General features: G+C 40.1%; 1 protein-coding gene across 3 annotated transcripts in view; it reads right to left on the reverse strand.

Annotated features, from left to right (window-relative positions):
- Positions 1–25,216, reverse strand: part of SPIN1 (spindlin 1) — a 59,493-nt gene that overhangs the window by 21,930 nt on the left and 12,347 nt on the right. The window lies entirely within an intron of this gene.

Here is a 25,216-nt window from a genome sequence, read left to right on the forward strand (position 1 = left end):
CACAAAAGCTTTTAAAAGCACTGATTTCACTGCAATGACTGCTTATACCAGCAATTTGTTGAGCAGGTCAATAGTTCATAGATCTGATGATTCATAGATCTCTTTAAGTTTCTGGCAATTCTTTCCACCTAAGATCATCAAATTCCTAAAGCACTTAGTCATCACATTCCCCTAGATAAGGGAAGTAACTGAGAACAATTTTTTAATACTCTTTCCAGGATTTAAAACCAGAAAATTTTTACCATGTGAAAAAAATCTAAGCATTACAGGTTAATTTATTTCAGAATAACATTTCTGGGCCAGAAACATTTATGTATAAGAATTCCCTACTTCAGTGTTGCTTACAAAAGAGGCAAGTGAGATCAGATCACTTCCTTAAGAAATGTCACTGCTAATCTGTGAGAGATGGGGCCGGTCTAATCTGTGAGTCAGCACTCTCTTCCCTCTTTTACTTCAGTTTTGGAAACTGTTGTCAATTTTCATACAGGGGTTAAAACCTGAAGAATGTCCCTAACTAGTGATCCAGACAAGGGAAAAATGTAGCTTAAGCTAATACCTTACTGAATAACAGACCATAAAGGTGACACATCTCAAGGTATGGTAAAACTGTTACACAGAAAAATGCATTTACATCTAACACTTGACAATTCTTTCATGAATTGTACCCATTAACTTCTTGGAACAGTTCAGCAACAAAGAGCAATACACTTTGGAAAAATCGGTAGGGAGCCATCTGCAAATTTTAGAAAGAACTAACTTAAGCAATTTACAGTGAGGAAGTCAATAAGAACTTCTGAAATTAAAAAATTATTTACAGAAACATACTAGTTTTCCACATTTCATCTCATCCTGAAATCTAACAGTGCATACCCAACAATGCTAAAAGCTACCATGGCAAAAATATTCAACAATATTCCAACAGGAACCAATTAGTTTGCTTAACTACTTTACTACAAATACAGCATAAGGATTATTTTTCTACTGAACTCCGATGTATTCTCCTATGGACCAAAACACATTAATAGAGAACCATCACAGATTATGAAAAACCAACTCTAAAATCATAGCACTGCTGTGATATACTACCATACTCAATCTCACAGGTACTGCATAAAAATACAAGATAACTATTCTCCTCCAGCTATTAGTTGAGCTATTAGTTGAGAAGTAATTGTAATCTTATATCTTCTGATCTAAAAAGCCCCACAAAACTAAAAGAACAATCCCTCCAAAACACAAACCAACCATCACTACCTTCACAAATCCACAAAATGTGAAAAATCTTCAGATTTAGAAAATAATACACCCTTTTACAGTAAGCTGTTGAACTGTTATTCAAGGGAAGTATTTTGTAACACCAGTATTACATACTTCCCCCTCACAGGATTTCCAATTCACAGTGAAAATATAAAGTACTAGATATTTTGATTGCATTGCTTATGCAGTTATGTATAGAAAAATAATTAAACCAGAACAAAAGATATGGTTTTCTACCAGTAAAGTTTTTTTTTAATAGAATATTCTCAAATTTGAAATCATGCTTTGGAGACAGAAAATTTATTCATAATCCTTTTAAAGTCACAATTAATTTGCTAGCACTTAATAAAGTGCTTCACTATGCTCTCTGAACCAATGGATGGACACAAGGCTACTGAAGTTAAAACCAGATCCAGCTGTTTAAACTGATTTGCCAGAAACTAAGCCAGTAACTGTTACTAGTTTCAAGCCCTACTGGAGAAGAAACTCTGCTTTCCTAACACTAGTATTCTGAATTCAATACATTTCACTTGCATAGCGACAGTTGTGAAGTTACTAACAATGAGGCATAAAACCTCATTTTTTGAAAACAAACTGATGCACTTTAAGAACACTTGGAATTTAAAGAATATATAAGTTAAGTCTTACTTTTTTAATTACAAATATACTAAATCCTGTACAACTTAGGATTCTTAAAAGTGATAAATGACAAAATATCAGACTTAATGCCAACATGCAAATATCTTGATGTCCTAATACGGAAAATCATAAAGAGAAGATAATTAAGTCATAAAATGAAAAATCTTTTACTGCAAGTCTCAAGAAATGTCGTGCTTCACATAAACGTAGGAAACACAAAACCAAAACACACTTCTGATGCATCTTGTTTGGCAAAATGTAAGATGACCTATGAAACAATCAACTTTTTAAAGTCATTCTGTTGATAGTGGCAGATACACTAAAATAAATCCAACATACATAAGTAGGGGTTTTTTGGATACAAAGTGACACATCCAAATCGACTTTACAGACTGCCAGTAACTTCTGGAAGAGAAGAGCCACTGCCTACTTGTCAGACACCCATTCCTCCAACACCCAACAGCACAGGTCATGATCAGTGCAGCGGCAGGTTTCACTTACAAGACAGACATTGTTTTGACTTGTGAGCTGCTACTCACCAGCCCAGGTGTGTTGCTCATCTGTTTTTACAAGCCTTTCTACACAAAAGCACACTTTAGGAAAAAGTGTGGAAATTGATGACTGCTTTGTCTGATAGTAGTCTAATTATTGCAGAGTGTTTCAGAGGCTATTAAGTGTTAGATTAAAAACACTAGCATTACAAATTGTCAATCATACCAGTTCTATTTGAGAATAGTGGAATCATACTATCAAAACAGGCAGAAAGACATGACATAAGGACAGAAAAAAAAAAGTAATGAAAAAAATTTTTGGCAGTATAAAGGGAAATTATGGAAAAAACAACATGCACAGACTTCTTACTGTGAAATATCTTATCCCCTTTCTAAAAACTTAATTGTTTACAAACATTACAATGGTTATATGAACTTTTAACTCCATGAAAGTAAGTACAACCACCTAAAATAATTCTCTAGCTTAAATTTTACTTAACATTCAAGTCTGTATTTCCATAAAATTGCATGCATTTCACTGCAACACATGGCATAATGCTGTTTAGTGAAAGCTTCATGGCTCTGCTATCCACAGAAGAGGGATGCTAGCAGACAAAACCAATGATAATTAATGCTGACACCAAGTATCACAATTTTAAGTGCCTCACTCCTAACCAGCATATTTAAATTTTACCATCATGAACACAGAAGAAAGTATTTGCTGAGGAAATGCTTTAGGGGTAGAGAAGTTTGGAAGGAGAGGAAGGGTAATTGCATTTATTGCTCGCATTTAGATGATACAATTTCTGCCAAAAGTGGCAGGCTTGCACTTTCTCAGCTCTGTTCCAGCTGTCAGAGCCACCAGTGATCAGGCCTTCTGGCACCACCTGGTGGGCTTTAATATTTTTACGTTGCTATCTAATACACTTCTGTATACAACTCGCTGAGAACTTCCACTGCTAGCTGCTCAGGGGAGGAGCAGCGCTTCACAAAAATGTTCTGGGGAAGGAGTCATTCTAAACTGAAATGCATAAACTAAATTCCTTGGTAAGCAATTGTGACTTCCATAAATTAGCTCAGAGCTACTGCTATATGTTTAAGATGAAGTAGTAGTATAGTTTATTCCAGCACTGGAATAAAGCTGGATGAAGTATGTTATTCAGCATGTTAGTCTGTTATTCAGACTCCCAATCCTTATCATATGAGCAGAAAGGATCATGCTCTGCATGTCTTCTGCACCTGCCTCCCCAAAGGCAATTTTACTGTTAAGATTTCTCCTAAGTAATGATTGCAATAAAAATATGCTGGTTTTAGCTTGTTACTGTTGGGTTTCTTTTTTCATTACCTAATAAAAAAATCCAAAATGCTTTCCTGTGGTACAAGAATTCAGCAACTCAAATTACAAATTTTTGAAATATCTCACCAGCTGAATCAGTATATTAGTTATTAGGAACTTCTTTTATTCTATACTAGGAATTTGTGTAGGTAGTAAGATCTGATGTCTGAGAACAAAGTACAGTTACAGTACATGATATCTGAAGATAAAAGTGATTTGCAGCTGACAACTATGGAAAAAATATTTTTCAGAAACATGTTTATGAACTGAAAGACCCCAAATCAAGTACAACTACCACTCCACTATCATGGCCTCTGCAGTTTTACCTCTACCCAGGGAAGTGCTGTCTACAATTGTCCAGAAACAACTGCACTGGTGTGCAACTGTGTGTGCACATACACAAACACACCCATACCACCGCACTGGTACTGCCCTATGGGGCTTTGACCTGGTCTAGGGAAAGAAGGCCCTGCCACTAGCAGGGCAGTTAGACTAGATGTTCTTTAAATGCCCCTTCCAACACAAACTACTCTCATGACAGATATAAAACACAAAATTCAAAGTTAACTCCACATTGCAATCCCATAGTGATGAACTGCAGATTATTCAGGAGAGGACTAGAAGAATCTGTAATTTGTGCACAGTCGTTTGTTGAAAAGGTGTCTTTAAAATTCAAGAGACAGCACACTGCAGTTTCTAATTATTTGCAAAAAAAATTTAGCATAAACAAATGGACAAGTTATTTACCATAATGAAAAACAATATAAAAAGGTTTGCTGTTAAATTCTTGGGGTTGTAGGGAGAGGGTGGAGCTCAGAACTGCATGGGTGTGGCTATTCTATAGCATCTACATGAGCACTGCAGGGCACAGCCCTGGAGAAAAGAAATGGTGAGTACCCTGCAAAAATGACACAACTTTGTTTACCTCTTTTCAGAGAGGTTGCTGGAATCAGCTGAGTGGACACTGCCCTCTCTTGCCACTGCTGATCCATTCCGGTCCCTGAGGAGAGCGCAGCTCTGGGTGTCAAACACAGCTGAGCCCAGTGGAACAGTTAAAAGCCCTGGTGCTGCTGGGAACCTGTGGAAACCCAGGGAACCAAGCCATAGCAGACTGAAGAGGGCAAAAGCAGAGGCACTCGGGTGGGAATCAGCTATGGGGAACAAAGCAGTGGCATAGCACAATGTGAATGATCTTGCTTTCAGGGGTCTGTCATTGTTTTTCATTGTCTCAGACCTGCAGGACAGAGAAAGCCAACTGTGGAGAGCAGCTGCCATCTTGTCCTTGTCCTAGCTGCCACAGAGAACTATGTGGAGGTGGTGAATGCCTGTTTTTGTCTATAATGCACATTCTCTTCCTGCATACTTTTGTTATAATATTGCTACTATTACTGTGCATTTCTTATTCCACTGCTGTTTGCTTTCACTAAATTGTGATCTAACCCTTGGAGTCTCTGTCAGGAAGAAGGAGAGAGACTTATTTGGAGTTTAATTTGTGGCTGGGGTCAAATCACTATTCATTGGTGCCTACTGTGAGCCACAAAAGGGTTGAAATAACTTTGATGTAAGAATCTGTCTCATTAGGTACAGAATTCACTAGTTACAGCTGCTCTGTTTGTTCATGGAGGTGTGATATTTAACCCTGCATATGTTCGTATACATGCTCCCCATGATGCTATTTTTACGGAGTAGGAAGAAGGACCAGGATTGCTTTGTTGCTGTACAGTGTGACATGATAACATCAATGGCAATAAAGGTCATCCGGGCTGTGTGTTCAGTGCTGTTCACTGGTCCTGGCCTTGGCTGCTACCTCTGAGGATTCATTAATAATAACACCCAGCCTGTAGAGGGGCCAGAGAACAGTGATTTTTCTCATCCTTTCACCCTTTTTTCCTCCTTTGAGCCTCCTACAACAGTTTTTGAGAATCTTGAATTCCATTTGGATGTTAAAGAAAGCATATGCTAATTGCAATATCTGCCAGATTTCTTCAGTGCAGTCTAGTATAAGTGAAATTTAGAATAAATTACGTCTACACAATGTTTTGAGTCAGCATAGACACATTTAGGGAAGCTGTTCAGTGAACTGCCCTGAACAGTGTGAGTAGTCTGAGCTGAACAGTCATGAGTAGTATGGGATGGTGGAGAAAATAAGCCAGCTTTTAAAGGAGCATGCTGCTCCAGTGGTTTGGAAGTTCACCCCTGAAAAAGAGAGGACCTTGATAAAGTGGCAAAATATTTGAAAGAAAAATGCTGTGACAGCTCCAGAGAGGCGTAAAGTTATGCAACTTGCTGACACTTGTCAGACACTGCTTGTGTGTCTGACAGCATGCCCAGGGGAAGGAGAAGAAAGCAGAGCAACAGGCAGCAAGGTGACTCAAACTGCAGCTGAATCAGAGGAACAACCCCTGCCAGCAGCAGCTGCCCCTGCTCAGAAGAAAAAAATTCAAGAACAAATCAATTCACATGGTGAGGGATGAGGACCCTCAAAACCAGAGGCAGAGACAGGGCTGGACATAATCACCTGATCCTTATTCACGGGTGAGCTCTGGGATACACAAAAAGATTACAGCCACCAGCCTGGTGAGCCCTACTCACCTGGCTGCTTGATGTTGGGATATTGTGGCAAATGGTGCAACACTAGATGGCAATGAAGCCCAAGCAATTAGGATCTCTGTCCTGGAATGCAGGCATTGACCAGGGGATTTAGAAAAGACCAGGAACTCTCAGTCTCTGCAAGTAACTCCTGCCAAGTCTGATGGAGAGGTACTTTTGCACAGATGACCTTTTAATGCACCAACCAAGTGGAACACCACCAAGGCAAGGTATCCAGTACCTGAGAGAATTAGTTATAATGGAGGTAATCTGTAAGATTCAAAAAATGAGCAGTCCCCTATAAATACAGATGAATCCAATGTGCACAAAACATGTGGTGAAGTTCCTACAGAGTGTGTCAGTGTCACATGCCAACTCACTGGCAGAGAAGTCATAGAGGGAAGGAGAAAAAAGGGAACAATTTGGCTACCAAACTCCAGCTATATAAAGAAACCATCTCCATCCAAATACAGGACTGCATCTCATCTGTGAAATGACTGTCCAAGGACTCACAACAATGTAATGGGAAAATTAAAGAGGACCAACAACAATTTAAAAAAGACTACCCAAAATTTAAGGAGGAAATGTCCCATACCCTGCCAGTACAGATCAGAGCTCCTGCTATTAGGGAGCAGGTGCTCCCCAGCTAGATAGAGAGGGTACACACCACAAGGTAATCTGTGGTTCTAGATGCCTGACCACTGAGAACACGTGAGGAAATGGGATGGAAAACGCACCTCTGCTCTAGCAGCACTTCTGTTGAGATGAATAATAAACACCACATTAAACTCTTTGATAATAAATGCAGCTCCAGTTTTCCTTGGGCAAGACCTCAGAGAGATTAAAAAGGCTGATGTTATTTCTGATCTTCTTGAAGGGGCCTCCAGGTCATTTACAAGAAGTATCAAGTACCATGACCAGACCAGGAGATGCCCTGCCTCTGAACAGGAGGGGGAAAGGAATGATCACATCTACTGGAATGTGGATCTGATGCCCTGGCACATAAGACCCATGAGAACGTACGGCTTTAACTGGCACCAACACACTGATGCCATCAAGGTATCTAGGGGCAGAATCCATCTCTATTTCTGGGGTGACAGGGGGATCGCAACAGTTGACTCTGAAAGCTGAAGTAAGCATGACTAGAAACGAATGACAAGAACATTCCCTCAGGAATCTATGGCTCTGGGTGCCAAGAAAAGCAGAGTCCAGAGGAGTTGAGTAGAGACGTCAAAAGTAGTGTCACTGGCTCAAGAAGCCACCAGGAATGATACAGTGGTGCAGTGTGACATGGATGGCCTTGCTTTTGGGGGTTTTTCTGCCATTGTTTTCTGTTGTCTTGGCCTTGGCGACAGGTAAAGCTGGCTGTGAAGAGCATCTGCCATCTTGTCTTTCTCCAGGGAAACCACACAGTACTGAGTGCAGAACAGCAACCAACCTGTCTTTACCCTGGCGGCCAGGCAAAGCTAAGTCATGGTGATGAACACCTGCTATTGTGTGTAAAGCCTTCTCATTTTCTATACTTTTGTTATCAGCATTGCTACTATTACTGTATGTTTCTTATTCCACTCCTGTTTGCTTTCAGTAATTGTTATGTCAACCCATAGCATCTGCCTTTCCCTCCTTTCTTACTAGAAGGGCAGGGAGAAGAGACATGTCTTATTTGGAGTATAGTTTCCAGCTGGTGTTAAAACACCACAGTTATGAAGATAAGAGTAAAACCAGGAAAGCTGACATAACGTAGGAATCCTAAAATAAATTTGGCAACACTATAGTAGAACAATAAGTATGAACTAGTAATTACGTTGAAGAATTATCCCAGAGGTTTAGAATTACATGGGTAGCTTTAAAAAGGGTACTATTCTTTCAGAAGGCTACTATCTCAGGCAGCAGTTTGAGCAAGTTTCATTAAACCTATCATCTTTTAGTGCATGTCCTTACCATAGCTCTTTTAAAGTTAGGAACAGTGATTAAGGTGAAAGGTGGATTTGTCTGAATTCATTAACTTGAAATATTAGTATAGTCTTACAAGATCACATGCAGATGGTAACCTGTGAATACTGCATTCAAAAGTTCTTACACACACTAAAAATAAAGATGAATGGAAAGAACAGACAGAGAGAAATCCCAGAATTGCAATTTCCATTGTTTCCTATCCAGTCTTTTTACTTTCTCAATTAGCAAAGTGTAGTAGTTAGAGAACCCAGTACAGTTTGTGCTTTACTTCCATTACATTTCCTTCATGTTATATCATTAAAGCAGCTCACTCACTTAATCCAGTTCAGCATTACAATGGGTGTAACTTTAAATAAACTCTGACAGTGTGTATTTGGGTTAATTTGCAAAGACAGCAGTAAAAACTTCATTAGAGCTGGGATTACAAAACAGTACTTTAAACAAAAGGGCAAGTTATTTACCATTATCTTTTTTAATTTCAGAGACTTAATAACAACTTTATAGAATTAGAGTATTACCTTGCAAGACTAATTTTCAGAACACCCTCACTACACTTCTAAACTGCAATAAAAGCACCAGTGAAGAGGTCAGGAAGGCACAGGATTCTCAGTCCCCATGTTAGAATGCAGCTTGTTCTGATTTAAGAAAAAAGCGCTTTAGGCTGAATGATAAAAAGCTGTTGTTTTCTCCAAGCTTATACGTAATTTTTAGTGTCTATATCTACATGTATTTTAGCATACCCTTACGCTTACATATATTTGTATGCACATGCATTTGCAGTATCCCTCATCATCGTGGGAGATTCAAGGTACTAAAAATAAGTCTTCTTATCTGCATTAGAGTACCCATCCATCAATAGCATGAAAAACCAAAAACCCCAAGGAAATAGGACCTTTCACGGTCTACTGAGAAATACCAAACAAACATCCAAAACACAGAGTAATCATGTTAGACTCTACTGTGCAGGAGAACTGCTTAAAATAACAGGAAGAACACATTATATCGCATTTGATGGCAAGAGTGGATGATGTTCCTTGAAAAGGCCTGGATTCCTGGGAGAAAAATCAATTTCAGAATTCTAAGCACTATGCAAAGAAGGACAGGGTTTGTCTTAAAATGTTCACATACAAATTTGTATTGTAGTTTAAAATGAGTAAAATCCATAGGTGAAAAGTGTCTGTGAGATGTGGAACTTCCCCATTGTTTTCCAGCCCAATATAAGAGTCAATATACCTAACTAGTGCCACATCACTGAAATTGATTACTGAAGTTCAGCTTTAGGGAGTCACGGTCTTTCCAAACAGCAAGAAGCACTTTCCTGAAAGGTCACGTGTCTAAAGTCCAATGCCTACTTTTCTTAAACATAGCAAGGGGTTACTTTCTAAAGTGTCTAGATCCTACTGCATACAAAGAATAGAATTATTTCAGACTTTCTGGGCAACTACAAATTAAGATTATGTCATCTTGATTCTCCTGTGACTGGCTTGATATTTTATGCCACACCTCAGGATATAGCAGAACATGAATGTGGAATTCTGGCCTCAAGAATGCTATTGTTTTCACCTGCCTTTGGGTGCTCCTCAGAAAGATCATCTGGCTTGCTCCCTTTGTGGGTCCTTTAGTGTGGAAGGTAACATTTTCAGCATACTTAACACAAAACAAAATAGCAAGTATGTATGACCACAAAACAACTACTTTTTAGCTTCAGGGTTACAAAGGCCCAGGCTGTACCAGCCTAGGGTTTTGGGGTTTTTTCTTTTGTTTGTTTTTTGGGGTTTGTTTTTTTTTTTTTTTTTTTTTTTTTTTTTATAATAGGGAAATGGGAAAAAAAAAAACCCCTGACTACAAATTGCCTAAAGAATACTAGCAAACAAAACCAGAGGTTGAAGCATGATCCATTAGAGACCTGGAATTATCAGTTCCTTGCACATGGGTAAGAATCTCGACATAACCTGTGAAAAACTCCACAGTTAACTTGCATTATCTGTCCACGTACTTGAAAAAATCAATGTGTAGGAAACTTTAATATGCAGTTATTGTAAGGAAACCCTACTCTAGAGGTTCACAGAATTGTGAGCTCAATGCACAGAAATTCTTCTCATAAATAGATTTCTTTTTGAGGGCTCTTGTAGCTCAAACACAGATGGAAATTAAGCTCCAAACTACCACTTCTCTTCCTCCAACAGCTCCAGTGAGAAAGGGATAAAAAGGCAGAGATTATGGATTGAGACAACAATTCACTAGAAAAACAGCAATGAGCTAAGGAACACAAACAGTAGTAGCAACAATACTAATAACAACAGCGTATAAAAGAGGGTGATCACATGCAAAAAATGCTTATAGAAGTCCAACTGACCCAATGTTACCATGTCCAGTGACACACAGATTCCTCAGACAAAGGAGAATATTGCAGACTTTACCACAGCCATCATCTTCTTCCCTGAGCCCAAGACAATGAAAAACAATGGTACAAAAATCATCTTGGGAAGTTTAGGAAGGACGTTGACGCACTTGAATGCATCCAGAAGAGGGCAACAAGGCTGGTGAAGAGCTTGGTACACAAGCCTGACGAAGAACAGCTGATAGTGGTATTTGGCCTGGAGAGAAGGAGGCTCAGGGGTGACCTTTATCACTTTCTACAACCTCCTGAAAGGGGGCTGGAGCCAGCTGAGGGGTTGGTCTTTTCTCCCACAAGAACAAGAGCATACAGTCTTAAGCTGCACCAGGGGAAGTTTAAGTTAGAAAAAGATTCTTTGCTACAAGACTGACTGGGCACTGGAATTGTCTGCCCAGGGAAGTGGTGGAGTCACCATCCCCAGATGTGTTTTAAAAAAGACTGGATGTAGCGCTCTGTCCCATGTTTAGCTGATGAAGAGGTGTCGGGTCATAGATTGGACTTGATCATCTCAAAAGGTCTTTTCCAGCCCAGTTCACTCTGTGATTCTGTCTCCACCCATGCTCCTTCCTCACGCCTAAGACAAAAACCATAATGTATACATCCCCCCGCTGGACTGCCCACACACTACTCTGTTGGCTCCTTTGATCTCCTGAAAAAACAGAACAAAATAAAGGCCATTCTGCATCATGTTCCCTTTCTCTCCAATTTAAAGCCATGCCCTCTGATAATGATGGGGGTGCTATAAAATAATCTGGCCCTGCCCACACAGTGTGGGCATCTCCCTCCTGGCAACTGTGATGAAATTACCTCTGTCCTAGCCAAAATTAGGACAAGTGTGAAATTAAGATCATAGAATAAGGATGGAGATTACAGATCAGAAGTTTCAATGTGCCTTAACTGTTAACAAGGGAGGGAGTGAGGGGGAATACAGAGGATTCTGGCATGCTCTTTCTTTTACTGGTGGTATGTATATGAGCAGTTGCTTCCCATGCATTTTAGTACAGCGAGAATTTTTGTCCTGATGCATTAACCAGGATGTGCTAATCAGATCTCGCCTCTCCCAGGCCCAGAATTAGCAGCTTCATGTTGCAAATTCTTTCCTTCTGTCCCTGACCTCAAGTTTTCACTGTGATGCTTTATTTTACAGACAAGTACCTTCTGTGGCCTTGACAATCTGACACAGGAAACTGTGCTCTTTAAGTCCTTACACCTTACACCCCATGGCTCCAGGGACTCTTTTCCTCAGCTCATAGGTCGGCCACAAGGGTGATGTATATGAAGCAACAGAAGAAGAAAAGACAGAAGCAATAACATGAACAGTCATACAATGTACAATAGCTATCCAAATCATTAAAAACGCAAATCCAATGGCAATCATCAACCCAAGTCTCATTAGCCACTTCCCCTACCCTCCCCCTATCCTTGAGTCCCAAGGATCAAAGTACTGACATAATCCAGGAACTGGTGCTAACTCCTAGAGAACTGTCTTGGTCTTTGAGTGATTGGTAGCAATTTCTCTTAATTCTGCCTTGGGCTTCTTCAGTCAATGCCACTGCATTGTGAACAGTGATACAACATTCAGTTTCATTAAGATTTAACATTCCACATACCCCTTCCTCGCTTAATAATAACATATCTAAAGCCCTTTTAGACACTTTTTTGGACTTGCAATTTAAGGTCTCTGAACACATACCTCATCCAGTCACTGAGGGTATGTATCTTCAACATAAAAGGTTCTCATACAAAACAGAAACCAGCTCTCATACAAAAGGTTCTCATGCAAACACATCAGTCCACTGGGCCCATACTCTATTTCTCCAGGGGACAGAGTACAGCTCTGGAGAAGGGCAGAAGAAGACAGGGAGAGGGATCCTTCCTTACTCTGGGCTTCTTGGTGGTGGGCATCCCCAAGTCGTTCTTCCAGGAGTACCACCCATACAGTCCAAGTTCACACACAAAATCACAAGGTTGGAAGCGACCTTCAAAATCATTGAGTCCAGCCCATGCTCTAACAGCTCAGCTAGACCATGGCACTGAGTGCCACATCCAGTCTTTCTTTAAACACATCCAGGGATGGTGACTCCACCACCCCCCTGGACAGGCCATTCCAGTACTTTATCATCCTTTCTGTAAAAAACTTTTTCCTAACATCCAATCTAGATTTCCCTTGGTGCAGCTTGAGACTGTGTCCTCTGGTTCTGTCAGCTGCTGCCTGGAGAAAGAGACTGACCCCCACCTGACCACAGCCACCTTTCAGGGAGTTGTAGAGAGTGATAAGGTCACCCCTGTGTCTCCTTTTCTCCAGGCTAAACAGCCCCAGCTCCCTCAGCCATTCCTCACAGGCCTTGTGTTCCCAGCCCCTCACCAGCCTCGCTGCCTCCTCTGGACACGCTCAAGTGTCTCAAGGTCCTTCCCAAACTGAGGGCCCAGAGCTGGACACAGCACTCGAGGTGCGGCCTCACCAGTGCCAGTACAGGGGCAGAATGACCTCCCTGCTCCTGCTGGCCACACCATTCCTGACACAGGCCAGGAGCCATTGCCCTTCTTGGCACCAGGGCACACTGCTGGCTCATGTCCAGCCGGCTGTGGACCAGCACCCCCAGGTCCCTTTCTGCCTGGGCCCTGTCCAGCCACACCATCCCCAGCCTATAATGCTGCAGGGGCCTATAACATGATTGTGGCCAAAATGCAGGACTTGGCACTTGCAGTTATTAAACTTCATCCTGTTTGACTCTGCCCATCCATCCAACCATTCCAGGTTTCTCTGCAGAGCCCTCCTACCCTCCACAACAGATCAACACACGCTCTCAGCTTAATGTTGTTTGAAAATTTACCATTAAAGACTCAACACCCTCATGCATGTAGTCAGTAAAAATATTGAACAGAACTGGCCCCAGCACAGACTCCTGAGGGACACCCCTGGTGACTGGCCCCAGCTGGATGCAGCACCATTCACCAGCACTCTCTGGGCCCGGCCATGCAGCCAGTTCCTAACCCAGCAAGGAGTGCTCCTGTCCAAGCCCTGGGCTGCCAGCTTTCCCAGGAGTGTGCTCTGGGACACAGTGTCAAAGGCCTTGCTGGACACAACAGGTACAACACCCTCAGCCTTTCCTGCATCCACCAGGCGGGTCACCTGGTCATAAAAGGAGACCAGGTCAGTCAAACGTGACCCCTACATGGTGGCTGGGTCTGATACCCTGGCCATCCTGTAAGGGCTGTGTGATGACACTCAGTACAAACTGCTCCATTACCTTGCCAGGTACTGAGTAAGGTACAAACTACCTGGCCTAAAATTACCAGGATCCTCCTTCCCACACTTTTCGTGAATGGGTGTCACACTGGCCAGCTTCCAGCCATCTGGAACCTCACCAGTGAGCCAGGACTGTTGATAAATGATGGAGAGCCTTTGCAAGCTCATCTGCCAGCTCCCTCATCACCCTGGGATGGATCCCATGGATTTATGAACATCCAAGCAGCTCAGCAATTCTCTGACTGCCTCCCCTTGGATAATGGAGGGACCATTCTGCTCCCTGACACCATCTACCAACCCAGGAGGACAGCAGTCCTGAGGACAAGCCATCTTCCCATTAAAGACAAAGGCAAAGAAGGTGTTAAGCGCCTCTGCCTTCTCCTCATCTGAAGTTACTAAGTTCCCTTCTGCATCCAACAGAGAGCAAAGGTTAGTCTTTCCCTTCCTTTTACCATTCATATATTCGTAAAAACATTTGTTATTATCTTTTACAAAAGTTGCCAAATTAAGTTCAAACTGAGCTTTGGCCTTCTCAATTTTTTTCCTACATGACCTAGCAAGCCCCTTAAATACTTCCTGAGAACCTTGACCCTCCTTCCAAAGATGATGCATCCTCCTTTTTTTCTTCAGTTCCTTCAAAACCTCATTGCCCATCCAGGCTGGACATTTGCCTCACAGATTCATCTTTTGGAACACAGGGACAGTCTGCTCCCATGCCCTCAAGATTTCTGTTTTGAAGCATGCCCACCTTTCCTTGACTCCTTTGTTTTTAAGGGCTACTTCCCAAGGAACTCTCTGAATAAGTCTCCTAAACAGGCCAAAGTTTGCCCTCCTGCAGAAGTCCAATGTAAAAGTTACACGTATGCATGGCAGCATACCCCCTTGAGACCTGTGTTTGACCGACGATAACTCTATGAGCAGTTGCTTTCTTTCGCACACTTTTCACACACACAGTAGGAATCCTTGGATGCATTAACCAGGATGCGCTAACAAGGATCTGCCTCCTCCAGGCCTAGAATTAGCATCTTCCTGTTGCAACTTCCTCCGTTTTCTGCTATCTAAAGTTGCTGCTGTGCAAGTTTGCCTTATGGTAAGTTCCCTCTAAGGCCTGGACAGGCAACTGTGCTCTTAAAGTCCTTACATTTGGGTTATATCAGAATCACTTTTTACATTAAAAATTACCTAAGTTGTGACTTTGTATTCTTTTAAGAAAATAAGGACTGTTAAAGGAAGTAGAAACCCAATAGCATGTTTTTCATCAAAAAACATGTAAAGAATCTTGGTTCACAACATGTATGTTAAAACTATGACACAGTTTTCCCTGATCTTATTTCAGCACACTCTGTGCTAAGAACACTGTAAATAAAACAGAGCCCATGACCAAACATCAGATCTCAAACAGGAACTGCTGTTGCCCAAGCTGTTAAAACTCCAAGATAGCAATGTTTTGATTTTAGATTTCTTATTTCAGAGCAATAACAAAAAATTGCTCAAAGAATACAAAAACTAAACACAAAACAAAACAGCAGTGTACAATACTAAAAACAATCTAAAATACCTGAACCTCATCTAAAGATTACATTTGAGAAAAATACAATTCAGAGATCAAATCCCTAAAAACAGCAAGCTCAAGCTTTTGCCTACAAACCCCTAGTTGGTAAGTTAAAGAAGGCTTCTAAATTACATTTACATTTTTAAAGACTTTTTCCATAGAACTCAAGGAAATTTTTCTTTTTCTCCAAATCATGTAAATCAGTATTAGCACTTTCTTAGTAGGATCTTTTAAACTTGCTGTGATGCATTGCCACTTAGTAAGAGTTCAACATCTATTAAGGGGAAAGTTGAGCAACCCTTACACTTGCTTAATTATAATTGCACAGCATTTTTATAAAAATACAGTTCATTATTTCCATGTTCATTTGAGCTCTGCTCCTCTCACATTCGCAGCATTTTAAGTACATGCATAATGACCATCTAAGAGATGAGGTAAGCCTAAACAGGCACACAACAGCAGTCGCTACTGGTGCCGCATAAGTTCGTTCAAATGCTTCTATCGAGGGTATCAGGTTAACAAGTCTGTGCCACCAGCAGCATGTAGGCTTGCCTGGCTGCCCACATTTACCATCCATGGCTACCCTTCCAGACTGGAAGATCTCTTTACCTCTCAAAGCCACTCTACAGTTGCTAAAGCTATCTGCCACTATGAAATATTGGACCATAGTAAGCCAAGAATTCTCTAACTTCTTTTAAAACACCTTACTCCTCAACAACTGCCTTACATTCTCTCTTTACCCCTCCCCCGACCTCAGCCTTTGGTCTTTCTTCCATTTAAGTCATTCTACCATTGCTTCACAGGAAAAATTCTTCAGTCATTTGACCATAACCAGTCCAATCAGTTGCTCAACTTTTTTTACACAGTTCCTCATACCAATAATCTTGGGATTCCTGCAGCATTTTTTTCTATCCTAGGCTGTTTGCAAAACCAACCAAAGCTAATAGTACACTGTTCTCTGTGGCTTCTGGCCTCTCACTGAGGGCTACTTGTCACAAATAAAATTCATAGCCATCACTCTGAAAAATTCTACATTTCAGTCAACAGTAGAAGCATTAAAAAAGCATAAAGCAGATCACAGAACATGAACTAAAAAATTCTCAGTGGCTGTCTTCACCAGTGCAACAAGTAACACTACAAATTACAGTTGCAATCCTACCCAGCCCACACCATGCTGCATAGAAAACATGGGGATTTACCAAGCTCTGGTGCAGTGGGTCTTTGGTTAAGTATGCATAAACAAGAATTGTTCAATGCTTATTTCTTTGAGTTGAAGTGATCCATTAGCAGTTCACAAATTTTTTTCCACTTATAAAAACCTATGCCCTTAACAAAGATATATTCTTTATACTTATTGATTTCACACCTTTGATACAAAGTCTGACATATTAATCAAGAACAATACAGTATCTTTCTGAAAGAAAAAAATCAGTTTTTCCTAACTACATCATTATAAAGAGACTTAAGAAATTTTGATTGAAGTTTCATTATGAATTTTCTTTTAAATTTTTGAGGCCATATCCAGGCTAAGAAATACTAATGTCAACCACAAGCACTGCAAATAAGCAGTACCACAAAATTCTTAAATGCCTGCTTAGAACCACTCCCCAAATACACTCATCTTACTAGTTCAAAATGCAATAAAAGGAAGCCATTTTAATCCCTCAGTTTACACCATGTTCTGACCAGCTCTTTTCACCATTTTGTTAGTAGACTGATGTTTCACTATGCACTCTTAAAACCAATGAACCCTTTCTGCCTTTCATCCAAGGATGTCTGATTTATAATCAATTAGGCCATACAAATTGATAGAAGGGCTATAGCAAATATTCAGTTCACCAACTAATAATGAAAAAACCTCACAGAATCATTAAGGTCTGAAAAGACCTCCAAAATTAACTGTCCTTGACAGAACACCATCTTGCTTGTCAACTAGATTGTAGCATTAAGTGCTACATCCAGTCACTTCTTTCACAATTTCCTGGGTAGCCTGTGACTATACCTCCAAAAATATTTGTAGCTTAGTTCACAAACATGCATCATAGAGAAGTACTGAATCAAACATGTTTGTCAGAAAACTGATATCTGACAAGTCATGTCATACATAATTTTCACTTATTTATTCAAAAGTTTTAGCCAGTCAACAGCAACATGCAGGGCACACATAGGCCCATACACTGCAATTTCTTGAAATCTAAAAGAGAAAATGTTTTTAAAATATTATTTGAAGTACTACTTAAGCTGTTTTATTGCTTTTGTACTTTATACGAAAACAGTATTTTCCATTACAGTACATAAAACTCAACTGATTACACACTTGATCTTATATTACAACTCACAACTTTCAGAACAAAAGAGGCAGTACAGAAGTTAAAAGCATTTTTCAAATTTCCTTGCAGTCATCATCTATCAGGAATAGAACTAATTAAAACTAACACTGGTCAGAATGTAATGCAACCACATGCATCCATACATGTGAAAGCAAGAGAAAGAAATGCTCACGGGTTAATTCAAGTGACCTCTCTGTTTATGGCTTAAAAAGGCAGAAAACTCTTAAGCCCAGAGAAACTTATCTAATATAGCTGACCCCAGCACACAATTATCACATGTCAAAAAGTATACACTTTCCATACTTGCACATTAAGCAAGGGACAGTCTGAAGCTACTCAGAATAAGTAAGGTAACAAATATTTCTAGATAAAGAGCATGAAGTTATTTTGCCAGCAGAATAATTAAAGAGGATTATGAGCTTTAGATCTACAGGAGATCCATTCCTTTCCTATGTACACAGGGAAATAGTTTCCCTTTTACAGGAAGCATTAATATAAAATTCTTCTTTCTGATTTGCTTACTACTCGCTTTACTGAAATATAGTTACATATCTGTACAACAATTACTAACTTCACAGGAGGTTCTTCACTGTTTTTTTGCTACTAAAGTTCTCAGAGCCAAAAGCCAAAACAGTTGGCTTTCTTAGGTTTTTTACTTCCAAGAGTATCTTTTATCACAGTTAAACCAAGACTTTTTCTACTCTCTAAAGCAGGTAATCTGTGACAATAAAATCTACTGATATTAGAAATGCTTCAGGCATTTTCAATATCATTTCAGAGGCCAAATATTCCAGCTTTAAATAATGCCCTGACCATTTAGCCCAGTTTTCCAGCAGCTCAGCATCTTCCTTTTATTTTTCTGTATTGTTAAGATCTGAAGATTTAGCAGATGTCCCTGCTCTAAAGAAAGATTTGGTTAAAAAGAAACCTGACTTCTCTTCCTCCAATTTCCCAGAACACTGGCTATTAAATTATAACTTCCTGACAAGATGGTGAATTTTATTTCCTCCATTACATTCTGTGCTAGGTTTGGCTGGGGTAGAGTTAATTTTCTGGTTGGCATGGGGCTGTGTTTTGGATTTCTGCTGAACACAGGGCTGATAACATCAGGAATGGTTTTATTATTGTTGAGCAGACTTACACAGGCCTAAGGCCTTTTATGCTTTTTGTACTGCCATGTTGTTGAGGAAACTGGGGGTACATGGGAGGTTGGGATGGGACACAGCCAGGACAGGTGACCCAAACTGACCAAAAGGATGTTCCGTACCCTATGACATCATGCTCAGGATGTAAAGGTGGGGGGAAGAAGAAAGGGTTGGGGGACATTGGAGTGATGTCATTTGTCTTCCCAAGTAACCATTATGTGCGACGTGACCCTGCTCTCCTGGGGAATGCTGAACACCTACCTGGCCATCAGAAACAGTAATTAAATCCTTGTTTTGCTTTGCTTGTTTGGATGGCTTTTGCTTTCCCTATAAAAGTGCCTTTCTCTCAACCCATGAGTTTTCTGGCTTTTACCCTTCCAATTCTCTCCCTGACCCTGCTGGTGTGGGAGTGAGCAAGTGGCTGCATGGAGCTTAGTTGTATTTATTTGGTTGCCAGCTGTATTTAACCATAACACAAGCCTTAACACTTAGTTCTACTAACGTGCGGGTAGTTCAGTGACCCAGTACAGGAAAATAATCCTGGCCTTCAAACCAAGTTGAATTTATCACACCGATAAATTTTCTATTTATCACTTCATAATCCAATTCTCTTCAACATCTTCACTGATGGTCAAAGAAAAACATTATACTGTATTTTCTGGGTAACAGTAGAGGATCATTTTCACGTCAACACCAGCCAATAACCAAGGACAAAGTCATGACTGACAAATCTGGTGGCCTTCTACAGTTTTGGTGCTTGAAGGAAGAGTGACTAACATCATCTATCTGGACTTGTGTGAAGTATTAGACACTGTCCTGCACAACACCCTTGTCTCTAATCTCAAAAGACATGATTTGATAGATTAGACAACTTGATGAGTACAAAATTTGCTGGAGGGCTGCACTCAAAAAGGTTGTGGTCAACAGTTCAATATCCAAGAGGAGAGCAGTGACGAGTGGTGTCCTCAGTGGTCAGTACTGGGATCTGAATTGCTCATCATCTTTGTCAGCAACACAGCCAGTGGGACCAAATGCACCCTCATCAAAATTGCTGAAGACTCCAAGCTGTACAGGGCAGTCCACATGCTGGAGGGAAGTGCTCCATCCAGAGGGACATGGACAGGCTTAAGAGATGGGTCTGTGGGAAACTCATACAGCACAAGAGGGCCAAGTGCAAGGTGCTGTACTTGGACTGAAGCAATCCCAAGCAGGAATACAGACACTGGGCAGACAATCGGTTGAAGAGCAGGCACAGAGAGAAGGACTTGGGAGTGTTGGTGGATAAGAGGCAGATCAATATGACTCAGTAATTTGTGTTTGCAGTCAAGAGAACCAATCACATCCTGGGGTGCATCAAAAGTAGCATGACCAGCAAGTCTGGGAAGGTGGTATTATCTACCTAGTCCACTCTCACAAGTGGACTAGAGAGCTAATACCACCTGCATGGTATGCACCTGGAATACTGCATCAAGATCTGTCCCCCAGCAGAGACAAAAACACAGACATGACCTGTTGGAAGAAAGTCCCAAGGAGGGCCACTGAGCTGCAAGGTCAGGCTGAGAGAGTTGGGGTTGTCCCGCCTGAGAAGAGAAGGCTTTGGGGAAACTTTACAGCAGCCTTTCAGTAGCTGAAGAGGACCTACAAGAAGGCTGGAGAAAGACTTTTTATCAAGACAAGACATGAGGGAGCGGCTTCAAAGAGAGAATAGGTTTAGATTAGGTATCAGGAAGAAATTTACTGCGCAGGTGGTGTGGCACAAGAACAGGCTGCTCAGAAAAGTTGTGGATGCTCTGTCTTTGGAAGTGTTCAAGGCCAGGCTGTACGATGCTTTGAGCATCCTGATTGAGTGGAAGGTGTCTCTGCCCACGGCAGGGGGGCTGGAACGAGATGATCTTCAGGGTCTCTTCAAATTCTCTGATTTTTAAGATCCCTATAGCCTTATACCATAAAAAACCTGCTATGCAAAAAAAACCCCCTATCAACTAACTAAACTGGACCCTCAGCCCAGTTTTCTTCAACATCTTTATTAAAGACTTGGATGCATGACTCAGATGGATACTACATAAGTTTGACAGGAGCACTAAATTAGGAGATGTTGATCAGGACTGAGAGACATCTTGACAATTAGAGAGGCGGGTGATCACCAAACCTATTAAGTTTAACAAGGGCAAGTACTGACTTCTCCACCTGGGACAACCCTGGATATGTGTACAGACTAAGGAACAAGAGGCTGGAGAGCAGCACTGTGGAAAGGGACCTGGGGGCACTAGTCAAAAGAACTTGAATATAAGTCAGCAGTGCCCTGGCAGCCAGGAGGTGCCAGGGGTGCATCAGGCACAGCACTGCCAACAGAGGAAGGGGATTGCCCCACTCTGTTCTGTACTGCACTGGTTCAGCCTCACCTTGAGTGCTGTGTGTAGTTTTGGGAGCCACAATATTAAAAAAAGACATTAAGCTATAAGAGAGCATCCAAAAGAGAACCACAAGGATGGTGAAGGGTCTGGAGAGGAAGCCTTATGATTGGTCTTTTCAGCCTGGAGGAGACTGAGGGGAGACTTCACTGCAGTCTACAACTTCTGCATGAGGGGAAGTGGAGTGGAAGGTACCAACCTTTTCCCTCTCATGACCAGAGGCAGACCTTGAGCCAATGGCAAGAAGCTCAGCCAGGGCAGGCTTAGGATGGATATCAGGAAAAGGTTTTTCGCTCAGAGGGTGACTGGGCACTGGAACAGACTCCCCAGGGAAGGGGTCACAGCACCAAATCTGTCTAGTTCAAGAAACATTCGGACAACTCTCTCAGGCAGGCACAGGGCGTGATTCTTGTGAATGGTCTTGTGGAGAGCCAGAAGTTGGATGTGATGATCCTGATGGATCCCTTCCAGGTCAGCATATTCTAGAATTTTGTGGTTTAGTTTTATCAGCATTTTCTTTTAGTAGCTTTTAAAAAACATGTTACCAACTTAAATAAAACCAAAACAACAGTTTTCTTAAATTATGCCTACCTTATTAATCTATAGCTTTTCCAACTACTCTTGTATTACTCTGTACAGTGAAAGCTTCAAAGGACTTTTCCTCTTGCCTGTAAAACGTATAATAAAATACAATCTTAGAGAACTAGACCTTAAAAGTCCTCAATATTATCATCTCTTCTGTTGTTTTTTTGAGGGTAGGTTAAATTTAATATAGCTAAAGCAAATTTTTCAAGTCTTGTATTTTCTATTTACCATTTAGCTAGACTTTCTATTCTTATTTTTAAAATACACTGCCTAAAATTATTCTCTGTAAGCATGCTTTCATTTTCTCTTTCAAATTATTAATGGAACTTTAATGAAAACTAACCCAAGGACACACTAAACATGGTTTATCAGGACTCAGGAGATCGTGCAACAAGTCATTACCTATAAACACCTTTTACAGCTCAAGAAACTTATCTTCAAAACAAAAACTACCTCTGAGCACACACCTATAATTTATTGCTTACATTTATTGCTCCCGTAAGTGTAGGTTACACTAAGACAAGTTTTCATCTGAAGAAGTTTAGCTGACTGATGAAAACAGTATCTTTTCTGACACAACTCTCTCACAATACTTCACTGTATTTGAGAAAAAAACTTCTGAGATATAAGGTTTTGTCTTCAGTTACAGGTGGTTATGGAGCAAAAATAAAGTTGTTTTTTTTAAATGCAATGAATAAATGATGAAGTAAGAACAAATTTCCAGACAGACATTCTGGTATACACATGCATCTATAAACTCATCACATTTTATAAGTATACCTCAACACCTGCATCATCCACACAGAAAAATTAACGTAATGACCTTCAACAACAACGATTCTCCATTTTGCCTTCACAAATCTTAATAGAGTGGACACCTCTGAACCCTCAGGCATTCAGCAGTAAAAAGTGCCTCATTACTTCTAATAAGCAAAACAATCCAAGATGAGGATCAATTAATTACAGTTTTTTATATCTGTTTCCTAAAATGCACTAAAAGATCACCAGTTATACAGAGCTTACATTAGCCTCACACAAACTGAGAAATCCCCTTCAAATAATTATAGACAAATTTTCATCATTCCAACCCATTAGTGGCAGATACTTCTGCTGGGAAGATCATCTTTTGGTAGAAAATTCTGTAAATAATCAGACATACTGTGCTTCAGTAAGTGACTATTTAATTGTCCACAGCTGCACAACCTTTAGACTTGCACCCTAATTTAACTATCAGGAATAGAGTCACTAGAGTGAAAGTAACATAAAAACCACATTTATACTTAGTTTCACGTGGAGCACAAGCAGAAAGTTTTTAATAGTTCTCTGAACTCAGGAACTTGCTTAGCATCTCTAACACCAGCATGGACATGATACACTGAGCGATTTTTTCAACTGCACTGAAAATGCAGATGTACATAATCACGTTATTGTCCCCCTCTCCTACCAAATAAATGAACCGAAGACCAGCTGGTCTTTCTACCTCTGGAATTTTAAAAATGCACAAAGAAGGGCAAAGGGAATGACGTCACTTTCAACACAAGAAAGGTGTACTTTAATCATGCTTTATCTATTTTTCATTCTATTTTTTCCATAAAAAAGGCACTAGAGAAACTAATGAAACATCCAGCCTCCTATTGTTGTGTAGGAATTAATCCACCTCTGTCCAGAGGTTTTAAAAGTTCTCAGTCTTCCCATAAAGAACAGATAGTTGCACCTGCAAGAGATTACCATCTCAGCTGGCACAGCTCAATAGTTCACAGATCAATGCTTCTTCCATTGTCTGGGCCTTTGCATCAATTGGAAAGAGTCTGGGAACCTGCGATCAAAACTTACTTAATTTTGTTTATATGTTGCTCTATATGGTCCTAACATTCTTCAGAAAAAGTGGCAGAAAACCTCTATTAAATGCCATTCCTAAAGGCATCATACATCAGCGGTTATTAGGTTTGCATCCAAAAAACACTGATTTTTAAAAGCCAAGTCAAGTCATATGGGTTGATTACAAGTAAGAAACAGTGACAACATTACATAGTCACTAAGCCAGACATCAGCTGCTGACTGCAATTAGGAACAGGCATAGGATTTTGCCTGAAAAGGAACCGCTAGTTATCAACATGCACAGGGGGAAAAAAACCCAAAAACAACCCACTGACAAAAACAGTGATAAATTAAAGAAAAATGAGATTAATGAGGCAAAAGAAAGCAGAAAATAACATATGCATGACATATCCAGAATGCTAAAACAAAACAAAACAAGCTCAATTAACTACAGTTTTTAAGTTTATGCTCACACTAAATATGTTTTTGAGATTCACAGAAACTTTCAGGGTAAAGGAAAACTGCAGGACTACAACTTTAAGCATTCATAAATAAATAACACAGAAAACAAAGGAAAGTTCTCCAGAAAATAATTTCAGAAAACCTTGTAGGCTTAGTCTGGCTTTTTACAAGGTATTAACAGTGAAGCTGTGCAAAAGCAGAGCATTTTACTAAAATTAAACTGATTAAATTGTAATAGTTCCTTATTTGATCTGCTCCCCACATAGACAATATTACAATCAGATTAAATATTTGGCTAAGGACTCATTGACATTTTGACATATGTTTGCCCTTTGAAGCACTCCTTACTTGTCTCTTTGTTCAAAAAATGAATTCCAAAAATTAAACACAAAATTGCAAAAGAAAATTTCATATATCTGCATATTTCGGCAGTTCTACTGACTAGAAATGAAGCTAATGAAGGGATAAAAGAACGGATTCATGCCAAATAAGCTTACAAGAACTTCCTTAAAAAAAAAAAAACCCAACAAATGAAATATGCTTATCAACATGAACCTTCAAGTTCTACACTAAATCATGCAGTGGTTTTAAAATAAATTTCTGGTCCATTTTCTAATGGCTAAGAACAAATGTATCTGTTTTCCTATACGTACAGATGGTAGAGCAAAACTAATTTAAAAAAAAAATTTCCATTACTGCAACATTATGCAGACCTTAGTAAAAGAACAAAAAGAACAATGAAGATACACATAGCACATTTTAAAGGACTTTTCTTATAGCTCTTGTCTACTCCTCTCTCAAGCAGCATGAAAAAGCACAACCTCTTTTATTAATGAATTATTTGCCTATGCTAACAGAACACAGGGTTTAATTTCAGTACTATTCTGTCCTTCTACCATGGAATCATCATCAGCTATCAAAGTTTAGCCAAACAGTGGCTTTAAAAACAGTGACAATGTTTACAATCTATTTAGTAATACAAAGGTATTATTTCTTT

Source organism: Melozone crissalis, unplaced genomic scaffold, assembly GCF_028551555.1.
Source record: "Melozone crissalis strain CALT ecotype California unplaced genomic scaffold, PUWL_Pcris_2 ptg000005l_1, whole genome shotgun sequence".
Lineage (NCBI taxonomy): Eukaryota > Metazoa > Chordata > Aves > Passeriformes > Passerellidae > Melozone > Melozone crissalis.